The sequence below is a fragment of the Peromyscus eremicus genome, chromosome 1, assembly GCF_949786415.1.
Source record: "Peromyscus eremicus chromosome 1, PerEre_H2_v1, whole genome shotgun sequence".
Taxonomy (NCBI): domain Eukaryota; kingdom Metazoa; phylum Chordata; class Mammalia; order Rodentia; family Cricetidae; genus Peromyscus; species Peromyscus eremicus.
The window spans coordinates 190,976,034-191,002,336 of NC_081416.1; the positions used below are offsets into that span (position 1 = coordinate 190,976,034).

The window sequence follows — 26,303 nt, forward strand, 5'->3', positions numbered from 1 at the left end:
CTTCAGGAAAACAATTGTTTGGTATTTGCTTTATCTATTTCTCTCTAATTTATTAGAATTTAAATGATATAAAATTTATGAAAACAAAGAGTACTATTTATTTCTTTATTTTAGAGAGATTTCAGGCCATCATGTCCAAGCAATAGCAGTAGGTGTGGTGAGCAGTCTAATGAGAACTTATAATGTCCAGTGCTTACAAAGTTGAGGGTAAGAGTACAGAAAATAAACTGTGTTACTGTGGACTATTTTGTAAGAGAATATAGAGAATGAGTACATATATTTGTATGTTTATGGGATTTAGGGGACAGGTTTCCCTGTTGTGTTCTAGGTAGTTCAGCAATCGATATCTCACACTGGAATGACTGATAATTCAGTAGTTCAGTTCAGGGGGCTGGATGTCTCAGCAGTCCAAAGATTGTGTTGAAGTCTTTGAAAATTCCTGGAGATGTGCTCATTGCCATTCTGTGCTGAAATCATAAAGAATCTGATACAAATATCAGTGAAATAATTGCAGACCAACAGTAGAGACTGATATGGTACATGAGTGAGGACAAGTCTCCGAAAATTAAAGGTTTTTTTTTTTTTTTTTTTTTTTTTTTGTCTAATGCCCTTTGTCCTGTCTGTTACCAGAAGTTGATGCCCACCTTCATGGTAGGTCTTCTTGCTCCAAGTATTCTCATTAAAAACATATGTTTCAGGAATTCCAAATAGTTTTTTAGATTATTCAATATGCAGTCCTGTATCTGGAGTTATCTCCAGTCCCGCCTGGGCCAGCAGCCATTCAGACTCAAATAAACGTACATATGCTTATATTATTTAAACTGTTTGGCCTAATGGCTCAGGCTTCTTGCTATCTAAATATTACAACTTAAAATAACCCATTTCTATTCATCTATAAGTTGCCCTGTGGCTCATGGCTTACTGGTATCTTTTTTAAAAAATATTTTTATTTTATAATTAACTTAATTTCACATATCAGCCACGTATTCCCCCATCCTCCCTCCTCATAGTGGTCCCCCCCAATTCACCTCCATTCCCACCTCCTCCAAGGCAAGGTCTCCTCTGGGGAGTCAGCCCAGCTTGGTAGACTCAGCCGAGGCAGGTCCAGTCCCCTCCTCCCGACACCAAGTCTGAGCAAAATGTCCCAGCAAAGGCCCCAGGTTCCAAAAAGCCAACCCATGCACCAAGGACAGGTCCTGGCTCCACTGTCTGGGGGCCTCCCAAACATTTAAAGCTAATCAACTGTCTCAGTTATCCAGAGGGTCTGGTTCAGGCTGAGGCTTACTGGTATCTTAACATCTTCTCATGGCAGCAGTTGGCAGCGTCTCCTAGCCCTCTTTTACCCAGAATTCTCCTTTCTTCTTGTCCTGCCTACACTATCCTTCCTGCCTGGCTACTGGCCAATTTTATTTATCAGTCAATCATGCAACATATATTTACAACATACAGGACATCCCACAGCACTTCCACTTTTCTGTTTTTTTTTTTTTTAAAGGAAGATTTTAACTTTCACATAGTAAAATTGCATATAACAAAACAATTATCAAGCAAGAATTATAGTCACAATATCTAGTCTATTTATAACATCTAATCCATGTACTTGACGAAATTAAATAAGATATCCTATATATCTTATATTTGTGAGTCTAGGGTTTCATATCTAACTTATCTTTTATCATAACTAAGGAAAATTATAACTATCTAATCTTCAACTATATCAAAGACCTCAGAAGAATATAATATTATCTGAGAAATAGGAGTAGGTCACAAGCAACTTTTGGGAGTCTTGGTAGAGTAGACAGAGACAGCTGGCAGCCTGGACAGTCATCTAAAGTTCATTTGTTAAGTTGGGGCATCTGTCTTCAGCCTATAGGTCTAGAGTCTCTCAGTCACTTCTCTCTTTGTCCTGTAGAATGTCTGGCAGTTTCCTCTGTGAAGCAGGAACCTGAATGACCATTTTGCCAGGCAAAGTTCTGTGGTGACCTTCCTATGAGTCCTGCATGTCCAGTCGATTAAGCAGTCCAGGCAAGTACAGTTTCTTGCCCAAATGGCTATTTTTGCCAGGAAGAAGATAAACTCCATATAGAGTGTCTTCAATATCCATCCTCCTATCTGAAGTAAATTGGTGCTGCCAGGAGCAGGCATGTCTCACTGTCCAGAAAGTCTAATTTTTAAAACATTTTAAATGCCATATTCTGCAGGTCTTTGAAGTGTTTGAAGATTACCTATCTATCTGAAATATATCTATGTATACCTAGAAAACTTAACTAACATGGCTACAAGTTTGACTATCATAAAAAACTAATTATTAATCTGTATTTCTTAATTATCCATTACAATCTAAATGAGTTACATAAACATAATACCTCAAACGGGAGTAGAAATATATATATATATATACTATAACCAAATTAAGTTTAAACTAAATCCATAGCAATGTAAAACATTTCTAAACAAGTTATTGCTCTTTAACAGTGGGTTCATTAATCTATCCTTTCATCCTATGATATCTATACTATCTCCTTTTCTTCTTTAGAAAGAGATTTTATTTATAATCAACCTGTTTTAAATAAAAATATTGGTTTTTATCTTTCCCACACTAGAGGGCTTTTCTGATATGGGACACAAGAATCTCTCAACCTTGTTTTCTTTTAGGAATATGCTTGGGTTTAGAGTAGGAGTGAGCCAATTCCATCTCCAAAGTCAACTTGGTATATTTGGGAATTTGGGCATAGCTTCTCATACTACTTCCGGCTGGGTGAGGACACTGTATTCTTATGGGGGCATAAAGAAAATTTTAGGATTTTTGAGTAGTCTGTGAGGCTGTATTGTCTGTGCCAGTTGCCTTGAAACCATTTTGGATGTTGGATCACCTGGGCCATGGTGTCATCAGAGACTTTTCAGAGGGTCTTGGCTGGTCAAAACTGATGTATCTTAATCTAGAACAAATCCATAGCCTCTTGCTTTCTGTGGAAACAAAAGCAGAGCCTCCTTTCCAAAGCAACATATCTTTAGATGCAAATTTTGAAGTCAAGTTACCTTTAAAATATTCATATTGGTTTAACTCATCTGACTTTATAATCAAATGTCTCTCTGCAGTTAAAAATCCCAAAGACATCACAATCCAGATCCTCTATGTAATATCCATCTTTATGTGGTTTATTTATTTATACTACCTTTACTGTCTCTTTAAAGACTTTATTTTTAAATACTATCTATTTCTTTATATAACTGCATATATTTTTTTCTCTCTTTCAAGCCTATGTACACTTTTACATACATTGTAAACTATTTAGAGGTTTATCCCATCTAAATCTGTCTTATTTTGAATCTATTGCTTTAAACTGCAGCATTCTAAGACTGAAACTGTAGCTATGTCTGCTGGCTCCACCCACCTCAGCTTTTCAACATGGTGGTGGTATGTTTAACACCAGCTCTAGGAGCTATCAACTCTCAGAAGCAGTGGGTCTATGATTCCATTCAGCAGCATGTAGCCCAGAAAACCCCTTTTTTAACTAGCAAAAACTATATCCAACACACAACATAGTGCACAGCTTGGAGACACCTCTGTGTAACATAGCGTAGGTCAAACCTACATGCCACGAACCCGCCATAAGTAGCTCAAACCCACAGGCTGCCACTAACTTGACAGAGACAACCAGGAAGCTGTTTTTAGCTCTATTGTAGAATCTTTTTTCTCAGGTTTTAGGTGGAAACTCTTGCCACCCCATTGGGTACCATTTGTAGTTGGACTTACCTCAGTCCCACCCAGCTATCCTGCCTGCTTGGCTACTGGCCAATCAGCATTTTATTTATCAATCAATCATAGCAACACATATTTACAGCATACAGGACATCCCACAGCACTGTCCAGTAGTAAACAGAGCTTAACCATCAAAAGTTCATTCTATATCAACATGACACACAATCAAATTTTTTTATGTCATGCTTTATTTGTTATGAAAACAATAACCAGGTCATATACTCCAACTAATATCATACAACAATCTCATATATAATGTCAAATGCATCATTATCATTTTAAAATAGATGGTGAGGTCCCTTGAGGAACATTTAGTCTTTTTTTCTCATAACATTAGAAACCATGAATATATAAAACACTTTTATGACATATGATGAACAATGAATTAAATCACAAATACTGACATATATTCATATTTATACACAGAAATGTGTTCCTAACAAAAAATGTCTGCATTTCTGCAACTGTTCATGTGGTTTTAGATATTATTAATAACCTTATAATTCCACTCATTATTTATTTCCCCCATAGTAACCAAGCACCTAAAAACATCTTTTTTTCTTTCCCTTAATGGGGTGATATCTATCTTCATTCTGAAAGTCATGGGCTCTGAATCATCGGGCATGGATTAGTTTTAGTTTCAGTTTCCCACTGGCATGGTAACACAGACCATAGTCCTAAGGGATCTGCTTTAATCCAAGTATAATCTTCTATACCTTCATTATAGAAAAACAACTGAATAGTTCCTCAGTAGTGTGGATCAATCACATCTCTTAGCACTGTTAATTGGATAGTAGCCTACTCAATAAGGCCCTTGCAAGCTCAAATTGACCAGGGTGAAATATTAAGTTCTAATTGGGAGAAATATATATTGTGTCTCCAGGGAGTAGTACTCTAGCTCCTAAAATCACATTTTTAGGACAGCAAACTATCAGTTCATGGCAGCAATAAGCATTACTTCCTGTTTCACTAGAAGTGACATGAAATGGAAACATTCTAATTTCTACCCCATAATTCCTTGACCCATAAATTATGGCTGAGAAAGAAAGCATACAATATACTGGATCCTGATTAAAAGCAGACACCACCTCCTGGAGAGCACTGTCACAGCCCACAATGCAAACACCACATAAATGGTATCCTAATTGGAAAGGCCATTTCACCATTACAAGCTGGCTAATGAGGGATGGTGGAAGCCATATTAAGACTAGTGAATTCCAAGAATATGGGCCAAATGTTGTAATTTTCTGCCTGTGAAGACAGTTTCTTGGTAAGAAATAATGCTCTGTTGGTGTCCCAGGTCCTCCCCTGAAATTCTTATCTGGTTATAGGAGATGACTGGTTTAGGCCCAATATCCCCTATTGCTAAGAGTCTAAGAGACATCCTCATCAATTCCTGAGAGTTTCCATTGCCCTAGGTTCTAGATCATCACAGAGATGCCCCCAGATTCCAGTTGTCTCTCCCAGTACTCCATTGCAGGGGACTGATCTAATCCACCTGTATACATGTTACAGTTGTGTAACTTAGTCTTCTTGTGGAACTACTAACAGTGGGATAAGGGTCTGTCTCTGACTCTGTTGCCTGATTTTGAAACCCATTACTCCTACTTGATTGCCTCCTCTATCTTTAATAGAAGAGGAATTGCTCAGTCTTACTATAACTTTTTATACCATAGCTGTCTGACAAGCATGGTGGACCAACATGTATCTGAAGAGAAACAGTGGAGGAATACTGGAGGGGTGTGTTGGGGAGTGGGAGCATATGGGGAGAGGGGAAGGGGAGGAAACTGATTGGGATTTAAAAACAAAAAGAAATAAATACACACAAAGAAAGAAATAATGTGTGGAATACCATGATGGTGCATATGGTATTCAATAAGGTACTAGATGTTAGTTTTGATATGTGCATTATGTCTGGATAGGCAAATCCATAAAAAAGAATAAGTATCTAATCCATTAAAGTGAAATTATTTTGCTTTCTTGGCGTGATATTATATCCCCCAACATATTGTGTACCCTAATAACCTTTCTGGGGTCAGAGATTAGAACAGCCACTAGTTAGACATAGAGGCCAGAAAATGGTGGCACACAGACACACACACACACACACACACACACACACACACACACACACACACACATACACACCGTTAATACTAGCATTCTGGAGGCAGATATCCATCCAGATCTCTGAGTTCAAAACCACCAACCAGGCATGGTGACACATACCTTTAATCCCAGGAAGTGATGGCAGGAAGCAGAAAGGTATATAACTCATGAGGAACTAGGCCTCCTACTAGACCTTGGTTAAGCTTTTAGGCTTTTAGCAGCAGTTCAGTAGAGATTCATTCCAGATGAGGACTCAGATGCTTCCAGTTGGAGGAAACAGGATCGGCTGAGAAGTTGGTGAGGTGAAGTTAGCTGTGGCCTGTTCTGTCTCTCTGGTCTTTCAATGTTCACCCCAATACCTGGCTCCAGGTTCATTTTCATTAATAAGACCTTTTAAGATACATGCTAAACTTTCTTCTTTTTAATTTTCCATGTTTTATTAAAAATATAGTCTTTTCTCATACAATATATCCTGATCATAATATTCCATTCCTCCACTTATTCCAGTTCCACTCAATCTTCCCTCATATTAAAATCCACTTGAGCTGGATGGTGGTGGTACATGCCTTTAATTCCAGCACTCAAGAGTTAGAGGCAGGCGGATCTTTGTGAGTTCAAGACCAGCCTGGTCTACAGAGAGAAATCCTGGAAAGGCACAAATCTACACAGAGAAACCCTGTCTCAAAAACCATAAATAAATAAATAAATAAATAAATAAATAAATAAATAAATAAATAAATAAATAAACAAACAAACTACTTGCTTTAAAAAAAAAGAAAAAAATCCACTTGATTTCTTTCTCTCATTAGAAAATAATGAGCTTCTAAGATGTACCAAAAAAACATAAAGTAAAATATAAGCTAAAATAAAAACCAATACATCTTAGGATCTATGTGATAAAGTCCAAAGAATGTTGTGTGTAAGTAGCACATCCCTTATGGGACATTTATACAACATCCACATATCCTCTTTGGTTATCTCGGTTCATCTTACTTTCTGTTATTGATGCACAAGTGATATTTTTCTATGCAAAAGTGATGGAAGAATTTCCTAATTTCAATACCAAGTGGGTTATTTCAGATGATTCAGTCTGCCTTCTACTTCATATGACTCAGAAAAAAATAATGGTTATCAATCCTCAGACTAATACCTGTGTTTTTTTTTTTTTTTTTCCAATTCACTTTTCCATCATTTCCTCAAGGAGCTTATATATGGTTTGGAGAATCAATTCACTAATGCAACATAATACAAAGTACTTTCACTGTGTTACCTTATCCTGTGAACTGGGAAATAGAGCCCTCCTCATCACAGCTTTTGTGTATTAGGTGAAGGATACATTTAGAGCGTTTTACATTATTATACTGTAGAAGTAACCATCTTATTGAATAAGAAACACAGAGGCAATGTAAAGATAAAAGCCCAAGAGGTCAGAGCTAAGAGCCTTACCCTTCCTGCTTCAGCAATCCTCTTCAGCCAAGAGAGACCTACTTCCTGTGTGTTTGTCTTTATGTAGACTTTCTGTTCTGCCTTCTCATTGGTTGTAAACCCAACCACATGACCACCTTGTCACTACCTGTCTGTACAGACCTCCAGGTCTTCTATGGTTGGTATTGAGATTAAAGGCGTGTGTCTCCAATGCTGGCTGTATCCTTGACCACACAGAGATCTACCTAGCTCTGCCTACCCAGTGCTGAAATTAAAGGCATGCACCACGAACGCCCAGCTCTTCTATGACCCCCAGGCAACTTTATTTACAAATAAAATCACATTTCAGTACAAATAAAATATCACCATATTACATTTTATACAGAAAAGAGAAGGATTTTCTATTATCCTCATGTTCTCAGAAAAGTAGCTGGAAAAGCCACATCACTCAATATAGGTATGGACTAGAACAACATATCTATTTAGTGATTTACTTAGGATTAACTAGGACAGCAATGGCACAGTATCTCAAATCCAGAATCTGAACAGGAAAATTCATTACTCAATCAAGTGGCTCATTTGGAACTGAATAATTTAGCAGGACTATTAATTTTCTCAAAGTGAGAAGTAAGTGGATTGTACTGGATGTGGACATTATATTAATATGTATATGTAGATGTATCACAGAAGGAATGAAACTCTGAAACACAGACATGAAGCAAGGTAGAATCCACTGATACTTTGGTTTGGGAAATCATGAAATCATTTTGGTGGGTTTTGTCCCTCTTGGGAGTTTGGCCCCTACTCTTTCCCACTAGAATTAGAATGGCACCCTCTTATGTAGGCTGTTTACAACAATCTCAGTTGTTTTCATATGAAAAGTTTCTTGTTTCATTTTTGTAATCAAATTGGCCAAAGAGGACTTAATCCCTGAGCTCTTACTGCCTGTTGCTTTAGCTGAAATCATGGTGCCTGCAGATACAGAAGAAAATCTACAAACATATTTTCCAGCTTGTTTTTCTCCTGAATATAGGGCCTCAGATGCAGAGCCCAAGGGTAGAGAGAATTCCAAAATTCTCAGTGGCAGTGGAGATTGTATAAGAAAGTTTCAGAGTGTGACAGCTCTCTGGGTTACTGTGACAGCCTCACTCATCAACAAAGTTAGAAGCACATATAGTCACAAACACTTTAGCTAAGTATAAACCTGCTGAACACTGTGAGATCTGGATCCATCAGACTGATGTCTGAGCAGACATGTCTGTTAATAAGATGTTTTCTTTTTATTATTGTTATCAGGATCTTGTTTAATCACAGTCATGCCTATAGCTCCTCTGAGTGTTATGGCATAAACAAAGAAGATTTTCATCATGAAGGAGATATGGTCATTGGTGTATTTTTCCCAGTTCATACTTTCTACACAAGCAACAAAGTTCCACATCCTTATCTGCCGTACCTTTTCACCGACCTTCACATACAGTAAGTGTTGTTGTCATTTATCCTGTTTCAGTTTTCACATTAAAAATGACCCAGGTGATATTTGGATTCAAGCTTCTATACTTGTTATTTTTATCATGAAAAACCCTTTTCCAATCCAAAATTCCTAATTTAATTGTATGTCAGTCTTCATTTATTTTTCTTTTCTCAATGATGATACAATAAGGTCACCTGCTTGTTTACTAATTAGTGTTTCTGAATATGACAATTGTAATCTTGTGATCTTGGTTGGCCATGACTTTACAGCCACTTGTTTCTCATGTTAGGTCTTCGGAGGGAAGATGGTTTTATCAAGATTTGACCTGGCTCTCCAGTGCAATCTAGAAGTCTTTATGTTCTCTTGTGAAAAGATGCGATGTCCGCAAAAGCTGTTACTATGGAGGGATGTGATGGTAGATACACAAGTTTGTGTGTGTAAGAGGCCACTGATTTAGGAGTAAGGGTGTCAGATTTAGAAGTTGGTAATACTTCTTTGTTGTCAAAATACCTCTTCCTGTCTTCAAGATTTTTTTAAATTACATTAATTATTTGCTAATATTTTACTCTCAGACAGATTTTCCCTTTTACATGTTTGCTCCATGCATCTTAAATAAGTTTTTTTTATCTCATTTTCATGAGTGTGTTCATAAGACAAATAGATATGATTGTAGCCACATAGGACTGTTTTGTATTAAGTCAGAAATAAAATCAAACTAAATTTGTGACAGGGAAATATTTTTGTTACTACAAAAGATTAATATGTATGACTTTCCACCTTTCCTTTTCTCCCTCAAATTCTACCACTGTATATTTTCCTAAGTTTTTTTCACACATGTTGGGGTACAAGAAGTGTATGTATCTCTAAACTAACATCATTTTGTATGGCTTCTGATTACATCATTTATTACAGTGTGAGAGTACATATATATGTTCAAAGAGTGAATGTGTCATCTCTCTAAGGCTCTGTCTCTTTGTCTCTTTTCAATTGTTTCTGCATTATTACATGTTTAGAAATAATCATCTTAGTTATCAAGATTACAAATCATATAAGCGGTGGGCAGGAATTTAGCTCCACTATATTGGTTTTTGTGTGTTCCAAATTTCTAACTGGATTTTACTTTAAGGCTATCATAACTGTTCAGATAATATGATACATGAACATTAAAAATTTATTCCAATTAATGTAAGTTACCTTTTATAGGCAACATGACGTAGTCTATTAGAATGCACATGGTACAGACTTTTCAAAGCATTTTTACCACAATGTTTGTGTGTGTCCATGTATACTTAGGCCTCAGTTCTGACATGCAGGTGAGAGACCATCTGTGAGAGGATAACTTCACCTCCCACCATGTATGTGTTGAGATCAAACTCAGACCATAATCAGTGCTAATTTTGCCCTGGGTGAACCATATTTTGTCCCATATTGCAAATCCTGTTATACATGGTGGCTGTTATCCTTCCAAATTAAAATTGGTATTGTCTCTAGAAGTGTATGAGATGAAGAACATATCCCTCCCATTTACTTAAAAATGTGACTGACTTGATATATCAAAGTAGCTTACTACAACTCTACAAACATTTCTTATGTTAATAAGGTGATATAAATTGATGTGTCATATGAATATTGTCTTACACAATTTAGATGTTAACAGTTTTTCTCTTTTAATAAAATATATTCCATTTTGTGTGCAGTTTCATACATCATAAGCAAAAGCATTTTCTTGCAGCTTATTCTAAAATATTTTGCAGTGGGATGCTTGTTCTAAGTTTTTTAATACTTCATTTATTTTTGAAAATATATGTACATTTTATTTTTTCTGGAATTCAAAAAAATAAAGGGATATAATTATCAATTTTCTGGAGCATAACTCAGACAGACAAAGTCACCTTGTGTGTTTTTCCTCATGTGTGCTCCGTCTGTGTATTACCAGTAAAAATGTCTCTACTCCTAAATCTGTCATGATTCTGAGATCTTCTCTCCATTATTGCCTGTGGTCTCATGACTGATGTCCCTCTTTCAATGAATTGAAGGTTTATGACCTTTTCTTTTCATATGGGTAAAGTGATCACTGAATGCTCTCTATATCCTTTTATAAAGTTCTATGGGGACTGCATTAATTTATTTTTAAAGCCCTTCTTTGCTGTTTGTTCTGGTTTAGCCACTGTGCTTTTTTCATCCTCACTATGTACTTCTCATAAGTACTGAGATCTTACTTGCTATCCTCTTTTTCTTAGGGTGTTTCACAATAAATATGTAATCTTCCCAGATATATTATATCACAGCCAGAAACAAACATACAGGAAGATAATCAGATATACACCAATCTACCTTGTGTAAGAATGTTTTTCAGGGTCTCACAAAGTGAGTGCTGAAGGCTGTCAGCGTTACCAGTATGGTGATTCTTTTAAAATTTCTCTCAATGTGTCACTTCCTGAAATACATGTGTCTATCTACCACTGAATTCACATTCAGTAATAATTCAGATATTTTAGATTGATTTTTGTCTGACGAGATTAAAAATATTAAATTATCCAATTCCACTCTTGTATCTAGTGTAATTGAATAAATAAATAATGATGTGTCTGATTTCCAGTGAAAATTATGCAATTCAGGATTTCCTAGAACATATTCTCAAATTTCTAAGCCTTTGAATATGACTGTACATTTTCTACAGTTATCATCCACTGAAAATACGTTACATCGTATTTTGAAGAATCAGAATCTTGTGTTTTTATTTCTAACCATTTTTTGCCAGTTTCTTAAGGTTTTCAAATTAGTGAAATGTTTTAAAAGTAAATATACATGAAACATATTAAAATCCAAAGTCAATTTTAACTTGTATATAGGAGATAGGTTTAAAATTTTGTACAGAAATTCTCAAATAGCCACATCTCAAATTTAAGTATTTGTTTGTGTCGTAAGTTTTCTTGATTTTGAACACAACTGAGCGCTGATTCAGAAAAATCTAATTTGTTTTTGTTTCCTTTTTGTTTCTCTCTTTTGGGTTCTGGACAGATCCTAACTGCTTCTGTGATATCTTGGGCTCTCTATCTCTTTCTCTGAAGGCATCTTCCCTGCCATGTGGCTTCTTCTCAATCTGTGTCTGACTTCAATGTTTGCTTAACTCAAGCAGTTTAAGCATGGCTTTCTTACTTCTCTCCCTCACTGCTGGCTTCTAGGCAACCGGTATGGTTTACTCCACAGCTATCTCAGTGTTTTGTTTTGTTTTGCTTTCATTTTTAAACCCTAAAAGCATAGTGTTCATGCTGCAAAAACATTTTAAGTGTCCATGCATGAACTGTACTTAGAGAACTCTAAGCCTCTCCAACTTTTTGGGAACATTTCTGAAAAGAATCTAACTGTTTTTTAGTTCAGAAACAGGAACTCTTAATGTTCCTCTATAGGCTGAATATCAGCTATCCAAATAAGAAAAAGCCTGTAGGGTAAAAATTTGGGATATTAGATTTCTTTCTCCTTTGTAAGTCTCCTAATGTTAATTAAGGCTACCCTGAGTCACTGTCAGTATGTCAGTCAATGGGATGACAGTCTGTTTAATTCATATCCCTATGTAGTATGAGGGCATGATCTAAGCATAACCAGCAATTCTGGCTGATTTTGGATGGCAATGATTAACTCCACCCCTAAGGTCCCACATGCAGAATAGAGTCTTAGGTTATTCCTATTCCCCAGTGACCAGATGTTTTTAAATCAATTTTTTTTAGGACTTTCCAGTTTTACAATGGAAATCTCCTTGATGCTGGCAACTAGGGTACAAAGCCACAGGGAATGCATGGAATCGTAAACTCTGCATTATTATCTAAAAAGATAAACTCTCATGTCCTTCATTTCTCCAGTGCATCCAAACACTTAAAGTAGACATCAACAAGTAAAGGTTAAGATGAGATAAAGGTTGCTGGTCTGTAGTCACATCAGATAATACCTTCCATGTATCTGTCATCCTCATTCTCCAGTCCAGCCTAGAGAGCAACGAGGCTTTGACTGTGACCCTATGTTCATACCCATAGTGAAAAACACAAGATTTAGTAAGAGTTATAAGAGCAGGAAGTGCAACAACCTGAGGACCAATGAAACCTTATTATTAATGCATACATAGTTCAGAGACATTCCATTTGAGAATATCATCTGTGACTTCCACTTTCTTTATCTGGGTGTGGTAGGTTTATGATGTAAGAGCGCCTACATTCACCATCAGAGGAGTAGAGAGAATGACCTTGTAGGGTCCTTAACAGATTAGCTCCAGTGTCCCTTTGACTACTCACTTGACACAGAGGTTATCGATCTACCTAAGCAAGGTGAAATTTGTGGTGGACTCAGAAGATGGCTGGTATCTCAGATAATTCAGTGAATAGCCTGTATGGAGAACTGGAATGCCTTTAGTGACTTGGTAAAGGCATGGTTACATAATTTTGTCAACTACTTCTCTCTGAGCTGGTGAAGCAGGTGGGCAATATATAATTCCAAATCTAATCTCATAGGTAGTTAATCCCTCCCTATATGGAGAGCAGTAAACTGAGGCACAGTAAAGGAGGAAGCCTAGCCATCTTTTTCTGGATTCTAATGAGAATTTTTTTAGAGTTTCATTTGATATCCTGTTCATTCTTTCTGCCAGCTCAGAATTCTGAGGTCTAGATACACAGTGAAAATTTTTGCTGTATGTCTAAATCCATAGCTATTAATTAAGAGGGTTTGGGCTATGAAAATCAGGATATTGTTGGACCCTATTGCTACAAGGAAGCCAAATTGCAGCACCTATTCATGCCTTAGCTTTTTAGCTACTATTCAAAGAGTTTTAGTCTACATGGGAAACACTTCTAACCACTCAAAAGCAGTATCTTTAAGAAAGTTTAAGTATTTTTCCCTTCCCAAGTAAGCCAGATCTTGGTTGAAGTCAGTTTTTCCAAAGTTTTACTGGGTGTTGGTCTTTCATTTGGACCCCTTTCTGGGTAAGGGCTCTCTGTTTTTGATTAATTTTAACACAATCCTGGAATATCGCTGAGATATGCCATGCTAGTGTGTCAAGTATAGGTATAACAAAGCTTGGTTTGAACAACTCAGAAAGTTTTGTGGTACCCAAGGGAGTAGCCTGGTGAAGGTTTATTACCAGAATCCAGCCAGTTATTTCTGAGAGAATGAACTTTTCCTCTGGTACCTTCCATCAACAAATAGGTAATAGAGGAAGGTCTTTCTGTATACTGCAAATATGTGTTGCTCTGATTGGTTGATAAATAAAGCCATTTGGCTTATGGCAAGGCAGCTTAGAGGAAGGTAGGAAATTCAAAAAGAAAGTCAGGAAGAAGGCACGGGAGAGATGCCAGCAAGTCACTCAAGAAGCAACATGTAATGGGATGCAGGTAAAGCCACAGAATATGTGGTGATACTTAGATTAATAGTTATGGGCTAATTTAAGATATAGGAGCTAGTTAGTAAAAACATTGAGCAATAGCCATGCAGTTATAATTAATATAAGCCTCTGTGTGTTTACTTGGGGGATGCAAATGGGAGATATTTGTCCCGACTGCCAGCAGGCGAAGACATATGATATCTCCTGACTACATATAGTTTTGAACTGACCATTTTTCTTTACCATGCAATCTCAAGTAGCACTGGCTTGTGGTATGTGTCATCAGAACATCAATAGGTTTTAGTGTCATCTGTCAGACAGTGAGTTCAACTGTGTGCCTACAGAGGACAGCAATTTCTAGGGGAAGCCACACAGCACCTAGGAGGGCCAAGATTTTTAATGTCATTTTCCCAGCATTGAGAAGCCATCTTTCTCTATAGATCACACAGTTGACATATCCACTTGTAAAATCATATCAACTGATGATCCATGTATACAGTAGTGGAGTTTCCTTTTACCCATATGAGATACTGGGCTAGATCATTCAGTTCCTCTACCTGGGATGAGGTTCCTGGTTTGGGCACAAATAATTTTATTAAAAGTAAGTATTGCAGTCGGGCGGTGGTGGCACACGCCTTTAATCACAGCACTCGGGAGGCAGAGCCAGGCAGATCTCTCTGAGTTTGAGGCCAGCCTGGTCTCCAAAGAGAGTTCCAGGAAAGGCGCAAAACTACACAGAGAAACCCTGTCTCGAAAAACCAAAAAAAAAAAAAAGTAAGTATTGCATCTCCCATATACCTGGTTTCATCTTTCATCTGGTGACAGTCTTATATGAGCAACTGTAGGGCATCATCAGGCAAGAGGGATAGCTCGTTGATGACAAACTGAACTCAAGTTGGGGCCATGAGTAGAGTCTTGTACTGGGCCAAACTGTCATTTAACAGTTGGTGATTTTTTTCCTCAGTAGAAGACCTCATTTTTCTTAGATACTATGAGTATCAGATCTTAACACATTTAACTTGATTGCATTCTTTGATTAAGCTAGCAGTACTCTCCACACATATTTAACAGACAGGTCATCCTGTGACTACAGGCTCCAATCATTTGGACTGATGTATCACAGGGAATTTCCATGGTTCCAACATTTGGGTAAAACTCCCTTTGTCATTTGTGTCATGGACTGACAATGAAAGGGTTTTGAGATATCTGGAAGTGGTAGGGCTGGAGCCAAATTCAGAGATATTTTTAAAGCCTTGAATGTCTTTCATTTAGTCTCAATCAAGATTAGGGGCTTATTTTTTCTACTCTGTGCTTATGTATAGAGGCATTGCTGTTTCCACAGTCACTGGTATCTAGAGGCTGAAATACCCTGTTGCATGTAGGAATTCTGGAATCTGTCCCTTAGTCTTTGTAGTTGGAATGTGAAGGATGACAACAATCCTGCTGAGAGAGTCTCTTTTTCCATCTTCAGCTTGTAGCCAAGAGAGGTAGCCATCTATAAATTTGGCTTTTTAAGATGACATTCTGTAGCCCAAGGACTGTAACTCTTGTCACAGTCCCCCAATGGCCCTTTTATAAAACTATTTTCCCACTAAACCTATTTTTCTAAATTTCAGACATTGGCACTAAAATAAGGAATATCACAGAAGGTAAAAATGCTTCAGTTGCAAGTGAGATTCCCTGAGTTCAGATCCACAGAACATTCTTGAGTGAACATTTGTAATCTAGGGATCATGTGGAGGAGAGGAAACTTATACCTGAGAAGCCCTGAAGTATGCAATGAAGATATCCATGCATATGCAACGGAAACAATAGAGACTCTGTTAAAAAGGAAAAGTAAAGCCAGAACTGCCTGTAGAGGTTTTCCACTGTCTTGCACTCACAACATCTAAAATTCAAACATTTCCACATAGAGTGGCATGCGCAAACATGCACACACACACACACACACACACACACACACACACACACACACACAAGCTCACATACAAATGATACAAAAGTAATATAAACTCACACAAAACAATGTTGTCAAAATATCACAAGTATTTATAAAAATGAGTCACACTAACTCAGCAGTATTCTTGATTAAGATATTATCTTGGAAAGCCGGGTGTCTTAATGGAGGATTATTTGTTTTCCTATGTAGAAGACAAACATCAAAGAACAATGCAGCAGGAGATAAAGTAATTTGTAAGGGACAATTTTTAAATTCATGGGCAAAACTTTTAGTGTACCAATTACAATAGAAAGTACAGTGAACAGTCATGGGACAGGCAATTATGTGGGTCATACCTACAGGATCTTATATCATCCTAACAAAGTAACATAGGCAGTTGAACTCAGTCATTTAGTGGGAAATTTAAATGTGAATTTTATATAAACACTAATATTTGAACTAGAAATCTACTGCAAAAAATCTGCAGCTCGGTGTGGTCTATAATTTCTTCAGATGTGTTTTTATTCAATTTATGCAGATATAATTTTAAAATATACCAGTTGGTTCTGTCCCTGGTATTTGCCATTGAGGAGATCAACAGGAACCCTCATCTTTTACCCAACATATCTCTGGGATTTGATTTCTATAATGTCCCATACAGTGAGAAAAGCATTCTTCTGAATCCCCTTATTTGGCTCACAGGGCAGAAAATTCCCTACTGTAATTATAACTGTGTAAAGGAGAGAAAGTCAGCTGCTGCACTTACAGGACCATCGTGGGCAAAATCTGCCCATATTGGGACACTGCTTCAGCTCTACAAATTTCCACAGGTGAGGCATTGTGTGGGAAAAGTAGCCAGATCTCCTTTGCTGAAATTTCAGGTGTGTCCAAAGATACAAAAGGTTTATTTGAATTAGTTAGCTATCAATGACATCTGTCCAGACAATTGGAGATGGACCTCTATTTCAGTCATTTGGAAAAGAAAGGGGAGAATGGAGTAGACAAGGAGGATTATTAAAAATAGAAAATAGCACAGTAATTGTCTGAAAAATTCACTCACAGAAATTTGACTTTAAAATCAGGATGAATCATCCTTATGCTGACCATTTCCATCTGTTTTTGCAGAACAAGGATTGTGCATAATGCCATTGTTCTTTCTTTTGTTCCCAATTGTTTTCTCTTCAGCTCACTGTTGGTCCTTTTGATCCTATCATCAGTGACTGAGGTCAGTTTACTTCTCTCTACCAGATGGCCCCCAATGGCACATCTCTGTCTCTTGCCATGGTCTCTTTGATGCTTCATTTTGGCTGGACCTGGGTTGGTTTGCTTGTCCTAGATGACCACAGAGGAACTCAGTTTCTATCAGATATAAGAGAAAAGATGGAGAAAAATCAAGTCTGCATAGCTTTTGTTGAAATGATGCAAAGCTCCAGAGCTTCATTTCTTGACAAATACTGGAAAACTCTTGCTATCATCCAGGAATCATTGGCCAATATCATCATCATTTATGGTGACAATGATTCAATACAAGGTTTAATGAGAAATCTAGGGCAACATATTTTGACAAGGAAAGTCTGGGTCATGACTTCTCAATGGGACATTACTAATATCGCTGATTATTTCTTGCTAGATTCATTCCATGGAAGTCTCATTTTTTCACAACACCATGAGCAAGTGGCTGAATTTAAAAATTTTATCCAAACAGTTAATCCTTATAAATACCCAGAAGACAATTATCTTCCTAAATTGTGGTTTTTGTTCTTCAAGTGCTCATTTTCAGAGCTTGATTGTCAACTTTTGGAGAACTGCCACCCCAATGCTTCCTTGGAATTATTGCCTAAACATATTTTTGACATGGCAATGAATGCAGACAGCTACAATACATTCAAGGCTGTTTATACTGTGGCCCACAGTCTCCATGAGATGAGTCTTCAGCAAGCACAGATGCAACCATTTATTAATGGGCAAAAAATGGTGTTCTTCCCCTGGCAGGTAATATCCCTTCTGTTCTATTAGATAATCAACAATGTGATATTTTGAGAGTTTTCAGAGGCACCAAATATTTTGCATATATATATGCATATATGTGTGTGTGTGTGTGTGTGTGTGTGTGTGTGTGTGTGTGTGTGTGTGTGTATTCATCCACAGGAGATTCTTCATTTGTTATCCTATCATCCAGGTCAGTGCAGATCTTTCTGTTCATGTTGCTGAGGAATAAGGAGCTAGTGGTAAATAGGAAATGATTTTAATGAATATAAAAATTGTGTCACAAATAGCTGCACAATTTTTTTATTGTAATGATTACACCAGAAACCTAAGAATTTTCTCAGTGAAACAGTGAAAGCTCATTATCCCAAGTTATTAGTACACAAATGATTTATTTTAACTACTATTTAGTCATAAGTACCCACATTTTACTCACTGAACTTTAGGATACACTCTGTGTGTAAATGGGTATAGCTTTCTTTTAAAGAAATTGAAATTTGCTTCAATCAAAACTCACTGATTCCATTCCTAAGTTCGTAGAAAAATTTTCTTGAGCCTGACTATTCCTCAGTTGTAGAATTGTATCTCATTAACTTGGGTAACCATTGCTGACCCTCAATGATATCTACATTAATATCATGTCCTACACCACAGATTATGAACATTGAAAGTTATTCTATAATCCTTTGGTGGTCGAATCTTCAAATCTACTTTAAAATATATTCTTGCATCCCTTTCAGCTTCATCCTTTCTTGAGGAATGTGCATGAGGGAGCCAACATGGCTCTAGAATGGAAACAGAAGTTAGACGATGAAAAGTATGATATTCTCAACTTTTGGAATTTTCCCAAGGGTATTGGACTAAAAGTGAAAGTAGGAAATTTTTTGGCCAATGGTCCCCAGAGTCAGCAGTTGACTTTATCTGAGCAGATGATACAATGGCCAGAAAGCTATTCAGAGGTGGGTTATATATTATCTCAATGTATTAAATTTATCATAATAATACAAATATATCCCCCAGTATAACAACTTCTACTTTTGAAATTAAATCTCAGTACTATAAAATTCCCAGTAGAGAAAGAAAAAAAATTAACTACTAGAAGACAATGCTTTATCATCCCCTGATTCTTAAAAACGGACAGTTTTAGGTACAAATGTCTGCTAATATTCAGTGATTCATGGGTTGGTTAAACTTTGTGAAGTTGATACAAATTAAGTACACCAGATAATTGGTATATGCAATCCTCATAATGTCTCACAGGACATTCTGATGTAGAAAATCTCTAAAATCACAACAGAAAACTGAATAAGTTATATTTTCTTGCTATATCAAATACAATCTCCAGAAGTGACTTTTGGGAAAAAAAAGTTTATCTCATTTATAGTTCTGGAGATACATGAGTCTTTTACTGTCAGGAGGCATGTCAGTGTGTGGCATTGATAGAGAGATGGGCAGGAACCTGAAACAAAATATCTCCGTCCACACACTGGAAGCAGAGTGTGAAAACTGGAATTAGGTGAGGGTCATAAATTTTCAAACCCCACAACCACTGAAATAATTCTGCCAATAAGTCTGCGACTCTTAAAGTTGTGATAACTCTCAAGATAGCACCACCATTGAGAAAATATATAGTCACATATCTGTGTTTATAATTGCCCCTTTTCATTCAAACCAATACACAATGTCTCTATTAGAATTCCTTCACTGTATCTAAAATTTGAGTAGTTCATCTTGATTCCATGTTTAAGATTACAAAGATAAACAGTTATTTCTTTTATATACCCCTTCAATTGAAATACTATAGCATACATGTATGTGTGTTATTTCCTCTTCTGCTACTGAAGATACATACATACCTAATGTAACCTAAGCAAGAGTTTCTTTTGGTTGACAGTATGAGCCTTCAGCCCTTATCTTTGGAAATTTATTGCTCCAGGAGCATGAGGTTCCTGATGACATCATATCCTCAGTCAATAGAAAAAAGTAAATACGACTAATCACCTTTTTCTCATTTTTAATTCTGAGACAACAGTCTATAGAATGGTGATGCTCACTTTTAGAGTGAACCCTTTAAATTTATCTTTAAGAATACTCACAGGAATATTTGTTTACATGCTGATTATAACTTCTGTCAAGTTGACTAGCAAGATTCACAATCATGGTGGAAATAAAAGTGTCTCAACACATTAGAAAGCAAGCATAGAGACAAGGTCCATCTGAAAGGACCACTTGCCTTTCTAGATCATGGCTTCTATGACCTCCCTTCATCAAACCTGTCCCTACCTCATTATGCTCCAAACTGTCTAATTGTGTGATAACCCTCAGATCAATTTTGTGTAGGGCACAGATTTTCAAAATCACTTTCTATATTTATAGGATTAAAACTGACAAATTAATTAATTGATATTAAAAAATGTCATTTCAGGGGTTTCACTAAACCGTGAGCGTTTGTTAACTTTACTCTCATTATTCTCAGATCCCTCAGTCTGTGTGCCGTGAGAACTGTGGACCTGGATTCAGAAAAATTTCCCTAGCCGGCAAAAGTGTTTGCTGCTACGATTGCACTCCTTGTCCAGACAATGAGATTTCCAATGAAACAGGTAAGCAGAAATCTTATTGGGAATGATTCCATATTTCGACAGGAATCTGCATTATTCTAAAAACTGAAAAATATCAGAGAGAAGTCAGACAATTTTATTTCTTCTATTATTTAGGATATAAAATGTACATCATCATGTCTTGAAATGGTGCACAGAAAGCACTGAAATTTATAATTGATTTACATTTATGATCAACTTCAGCTATTGTTTCCTGCAGGACACCCCTTTCTTAAGCTTTATTTCCCAACATAATTTAAAACATAGTAATAAAGTACACAAATTAGATGTTTTTCTAACTGTATTTCAATAATGATTAGAACTCACCTAAATGTAGGATAGGTTATTTTAATAATTATTCTTCCCAGCAAGAACAGAAAATTAGCAATTTGTGTTTGATATCCCCAATATAAAATTATTGATGGCACAGCATAACAAAATTTCAAATTTCCTTAATGAATAGGTTTATGTCCATTTTTATGCTCCAATTCTGAGAAACAGTATATAAAACAATATCCTCAAAGCATTTCCAATGGTCTGAGAGTTGTATCAAGACCTAAGAGTTGCAATGAAATATAGAGTCTCCATTTAGAAGAATAGGTCCTGAACATATTCACAGCATGTTTCATTGGGAAGAAAAATCTTTAAAAGCTAGTATTTTCCCACCTGATATTAATTTTGTGACCAGGTTTATTTCAATTTTGAAATTTTGAAATATTTTCTATTCTTTGAGAATTTCATACTACATATTTTCATCATATTCATACCCTCCCAAATCTTCCACTTTCCTACCTAACTTCTTTTCTCTCTTGTTAAAACAAATTAAGAAAAACTCATTGAATTCAGTTTCTGCTACCCAAATAATCTTTCGAGTGGGGTCCCTGATGAAATATGAACTAATACCTACTGCCACACTCTTAAAGATTAAAGTGTCTTCCCTGTATAGCAGCTATGAGGTCAAATACCTTATCAGTTAAGTGTAGTACTTTGTGCCAACTCTCCATACATAATGATATTTGGTCTGCCCTGATCTTTCACATGTTATATGCATGATATCAAACCTCAAATTTACGTAATCAACTGCCCAGCTGTGTCTGGAAGTTTCTATTCCCTTGAAGTATTTCATGACCTCTGAATTTTACATTCTTTCTTCAACTTCTTTCATGGATTTCTCACATTGAGATGTAAAAGACTGTGCCCTCAAGCTGTTATTCAAAAGAAACAATCCTTTAGTGAATATGCATGCACACATTCACGCACACACACACACATATATAGTAGTTTTTATTATATGTATCATGTGCATTTAGTAAGGAATGGAGTTATACATGAGTCATCCATTAAAACTTAGAAAACTAAAACAAAACGAACACCTCTACATAAAAGAGAAGGAAATAGCCTGCCTGGTGATGTGAGTAGCAGTCCAGTCATCCTTGTTCCACATCTAGTATCCTGTTATGAGTGAGTACATACCATGTTTGTCTTTCTGAGTCTGGGATACCTCACTCAGGATGATTTTTTCTAGGTCCATCCATTTGTCTGCAAACCTCATGATGTCATTATTTTTCTCTGCTGAGTAGTATTCCATTGTGTATATGTACCACATTTTGTTTATCCATTCTTCAGTTGAAGGGCATCTAGGTTGTTTCCATGTTCTGGCTATTACAAACAATGCTGATATGAACATAGCTGAACAAGTGCTCTTGTGGTGTGGTTGAGCATTCCTTGGGTATATGCCCAAGAGTGGTATAGCTGGATCTTGGGGGAGATGGATTCCCAATTTTCTAAGAAAGCGCCATATTGATTTCCAAAGTGGTTGTACAAGCTTGCATTCCCACCAGCAGTGGAGGAGAGTTCCCCTAGCTCTACATCCTCTCCAGCATAAGGTGTCTTCAGTGTTTTTGATCTTAGCCATTCTGACAGGCGTAAGGTGGTATCTCAGAGTTGTTTTGATTTGCATTTCCCTGATGATTAGGGATGTTGAGCAATTCCTTAAATGTCTTTCAGCCATTTGAGTTTCCTCTGTTGAGAATTCTCTGTTTAGTTCTATAGCCCATTTCTTAATTGGACTGTTGGGCATTTTGATGTCTAATTTCTTGAGTTCCTTATATATTCTGGATATCAGTCCTCTGTCAGGACCCCAAGAAAGACACAGGGATCACCCAATGACAGAGAAATGGAATGAGATCTATATGAACAGCCTGGACATGAGTGGGGGTAGTGAAGGGCGACGGTCGAGGGAAAGAGAGCTTGGGTAAGTGGGAGATCTCAGCTGGATCAACAACAGAGAGGGAGAACAAGGAATAGGAGACCATGTTAAATGAAGACCACATGAGAATAGGAAGAAACAAAGTGGTAGAGAGGCCCACAGAAATCCACAAAGATACCCCCACAACAGACTGCTGGCAATGGTCGAGAGACAGTCCGAATTGACCTACTCTGGTGATGGGATGGCCAAACACCCTAATTGTCGTGCTAGAAACCTCATCCAACTACTGAGGGATCTGGATGCAGAGATCCATGACTAGGTCCCAGGTGGATCTCTGGGAGTCCAATTAGCGAGAATGAGGAGGGTTTATATGAGAGAGAATTGTTGAGACCAACGTCGGATAAAGCACAGAAACAAATAGCCAAACAAACGGAAACACATGAAATATGAACCAATGGCTGAGGGGTCACCAACTGGATCAGGCCCTCTGAGTGGGTGAGACAGTTGATTGGCCTGATCTGTTTGGGAGGCATCCAGGCAGTGGCACTGGGTCCTGTGCTCATTGCATGAGTCGGCTGTTTGAAACCTGGGGCCTATGCAGGGTCGCTTGGCTCGGCCTGGGAGGAGGGGACTGGACCTACCTGGACTGAGTCCACCAGGTTGATCTCAGTCTGTGGGGAAGGCTTTGCCCTGGAGGAGATTGGAATGGGGGGCGGGCTGGGGGGAAGGTGAGGGGGGCGGGAGGGGGGAGAACAAGGGAATCTGTGCCTGTATGTAGAACTTAATTGTATTGCAAAATAAAAATTAAAAAAAAAAAAGAGAAGGAAATAACAGAGCATGAGGTTATACCTTGAAAGTAGATCCTGAGAACAGATACAACAATGTGTCTCAATAGCTGAAGGAAACATTATTTACAAGATATGTAGAAATAAGTTTTATTCTACTAAAGTGTATTCAATAACATGTTAATAAAATTTGTCAACAAAATAAAATTGAAAATTAGGTGATGAGTTTCTTTTTAAAAACATATGAAAAAATGACAGTAGAAATCCAGCATGCATAAATCACTGATCTTGTACTTCAAATACAAGAGGAATTTTATGAATTTTCAAGAGCAGAATATTATATAACGCTGTTTTATTTCATACCCTAAAACTGTTTCAATAGTTCTGACATTTGTCTAATAGGAATAATGACTTTTCAATAGTAAATAACTCAAGCCTGTAACAATGTAGTAATGCCTATTCACTAAAGCTTCCACAGAGAAGAGTCAAAATTAGAAAACAGGAAGCATTTTATAATTATAAAAAAATTGAGATCCTATGTTAAAGAAGAGTATTTTATGAAAATAATTCCAAGAGCATACTCCCTCTTTTGCAATATTCAAATTAATTATGTGGATATGACTTACGATGTGGTATCAGAAATACAGTAGGCTTATGTATTGTAACTCAGTATTCTAACGACTTCCAAAAGATATACAACAATAGCACAAGAGGCATGAAGGTATATAAGAGAGAAAAGTGTAAGGTGTATTTAATTTATATCACTATAAATAAGATGGGTTGTATGAGAAGCTACAAGTAATTGATAACTACTACTAAAAGAGGAACATCACTTTTCTTTAAGGTTGTGGACTCTGAAATGTTGCCCATATTCCAATTGTTGCCCCTATAATATGTAAATACTAGCATCACTGAATAGACTCAGTGAGTATTAAAATATAAAAAGAAGAGATAAGAGAGCACATTAAGTTGAGAAGTAAAAGTGGGAGATGTTGAGGAATGGAGCAGAAGGAAAGAGGGCTAAGTTGGATCAACACACTTTATAAGTTCACGTAAATAATAACTGAAATATCAGATAAAGAAGTTGGGTGGTATAAATATGAAAATGTTCACTACAGAGTTCGTGTTTCTTTGTCCCTGAGGAAAAAAAAAAGAACGTGATGTAGATATCAGTTCTGTCAAAAAGTACAGAAAAAATGGCTTAGAATAAAAGGGGTAACTTCAGCTTGGATTAAATCTCTCCTTCATTTCTGATCAGGTATGGATCAGTGCATGAAGTGTCCAGAGAATCATTATGCAGAGACAGAGAAGAAACACTGTCTCAAGAAAGCTGTGAGTTTTCTAAACCATGAGGAACGCTTGGGGATGTCTCTTACAACCATAGCTCTGTGCTTCTCTGTACTCACAACTGTGGTTCTTGGACTCTTTGTGAAGCACAGAGACACTCCAATTGTCAAAGCTAATAATAGGACCCTTAGTTACACATTGCTTATCACACTCACTGTCTGTTTCCTATGTGCCTTGCTCTTCATTGGCCGTCCCAACACCACAACCTGTATCCTGCAGCAGATAACATTTGGAGGTGCTTTCACTGTGGCTCTTGCCACTGTGTTGGCCAAAGCTATCACTGTGATTATTGCCTTCAAGGTCACTTTTCCAAATAAAGTGGTGAGGTTGTTAATAATATCAAAGGCTCCAAACCTTATAATCCCCATATGTACTCTGGTCTACCTTGTCCTCTGTGGAATGTGGCTAGGAACCTCTCCTCCCTTCCTTGACAAAGATGCTCATGCTGAACATGGACATATCATCCTTGTATGTAACAAGGGCTCAGATCTTGCATTCCATGGTATACTGGGATACCTCTGCTCCTTGGCATTTGGAAGTTACATTATGGCTTTCTTGTCCCGGAATCTGCCAGACACATTCAATGAAGCCAAGTTCCTATCATTTAGCATGCTGGTGTTCTTCTGTGTCTGGGTCACATTCCTTCCTGTCTACCACAGCACCAAGGGGAAGGTCATGGTGGCTATGGAAGTCTTCTCTATCTTGGCTTCTAGTGCAGCCCTCCTTGGCTTCATTTTTGCCCCTAAGTGTTATATTATCTTAGTCAGGCCAGATAAAAACTCAATTCATCATATCAGAAATAGGCCACATTCTAGAAGGAATAACCCTCTCAAAACCTAGTTCAAAATTAAACATAGTTCTTATGATAAGTGATGAATTTTAAAGATGAAGTCCAGTTGATATCTATTGCAAATGTGTGCTACACCATTATACTATAGGTTTGATTCATTGTGCTGTTATGTGTTTAACCAACTGAATTATAGCATCTTTATGCTGGAACCAATGGAGTTATCCATACTTAAAATCCAGGTTGTATTTTCATATGAGCCGGACCTCAGTACACATCTGGGATTGTCTCAAACTGTCTGTGAATATCATGTGATTTTGAACTCATAGAGATTTGCCTACATCTGCCTCTGCTCTTCTGAGATTAAAGATGGCTACTCACAGTACACTACCATATTATTCTGTAACATAGACTATTAATATTTATGTTATTGATTTACATTTTTAAGAGCTTCATGCATATTCTCTTATCCAGTTGTGTTAATCACATGTTGTTTTAAATTTTGAAAGTGGATTCT

At 37.0% G+C, this 26,303-nt stretch overlaps 1 pseudogene; it reads left to right on the forward strand.

Moving 5' to 3' along the window:
- Positions 1-8,621: 8,621 nt before the first annotated feature.
- Positions 8,622-25,839, forward strand: LOC131902685 (vomeronasal type-2 receptor 116-like; annotated as a pseudogene).
- The last annotated feature ends 464 nt before the right edge of the window (positions 25,840-26,303 follow it).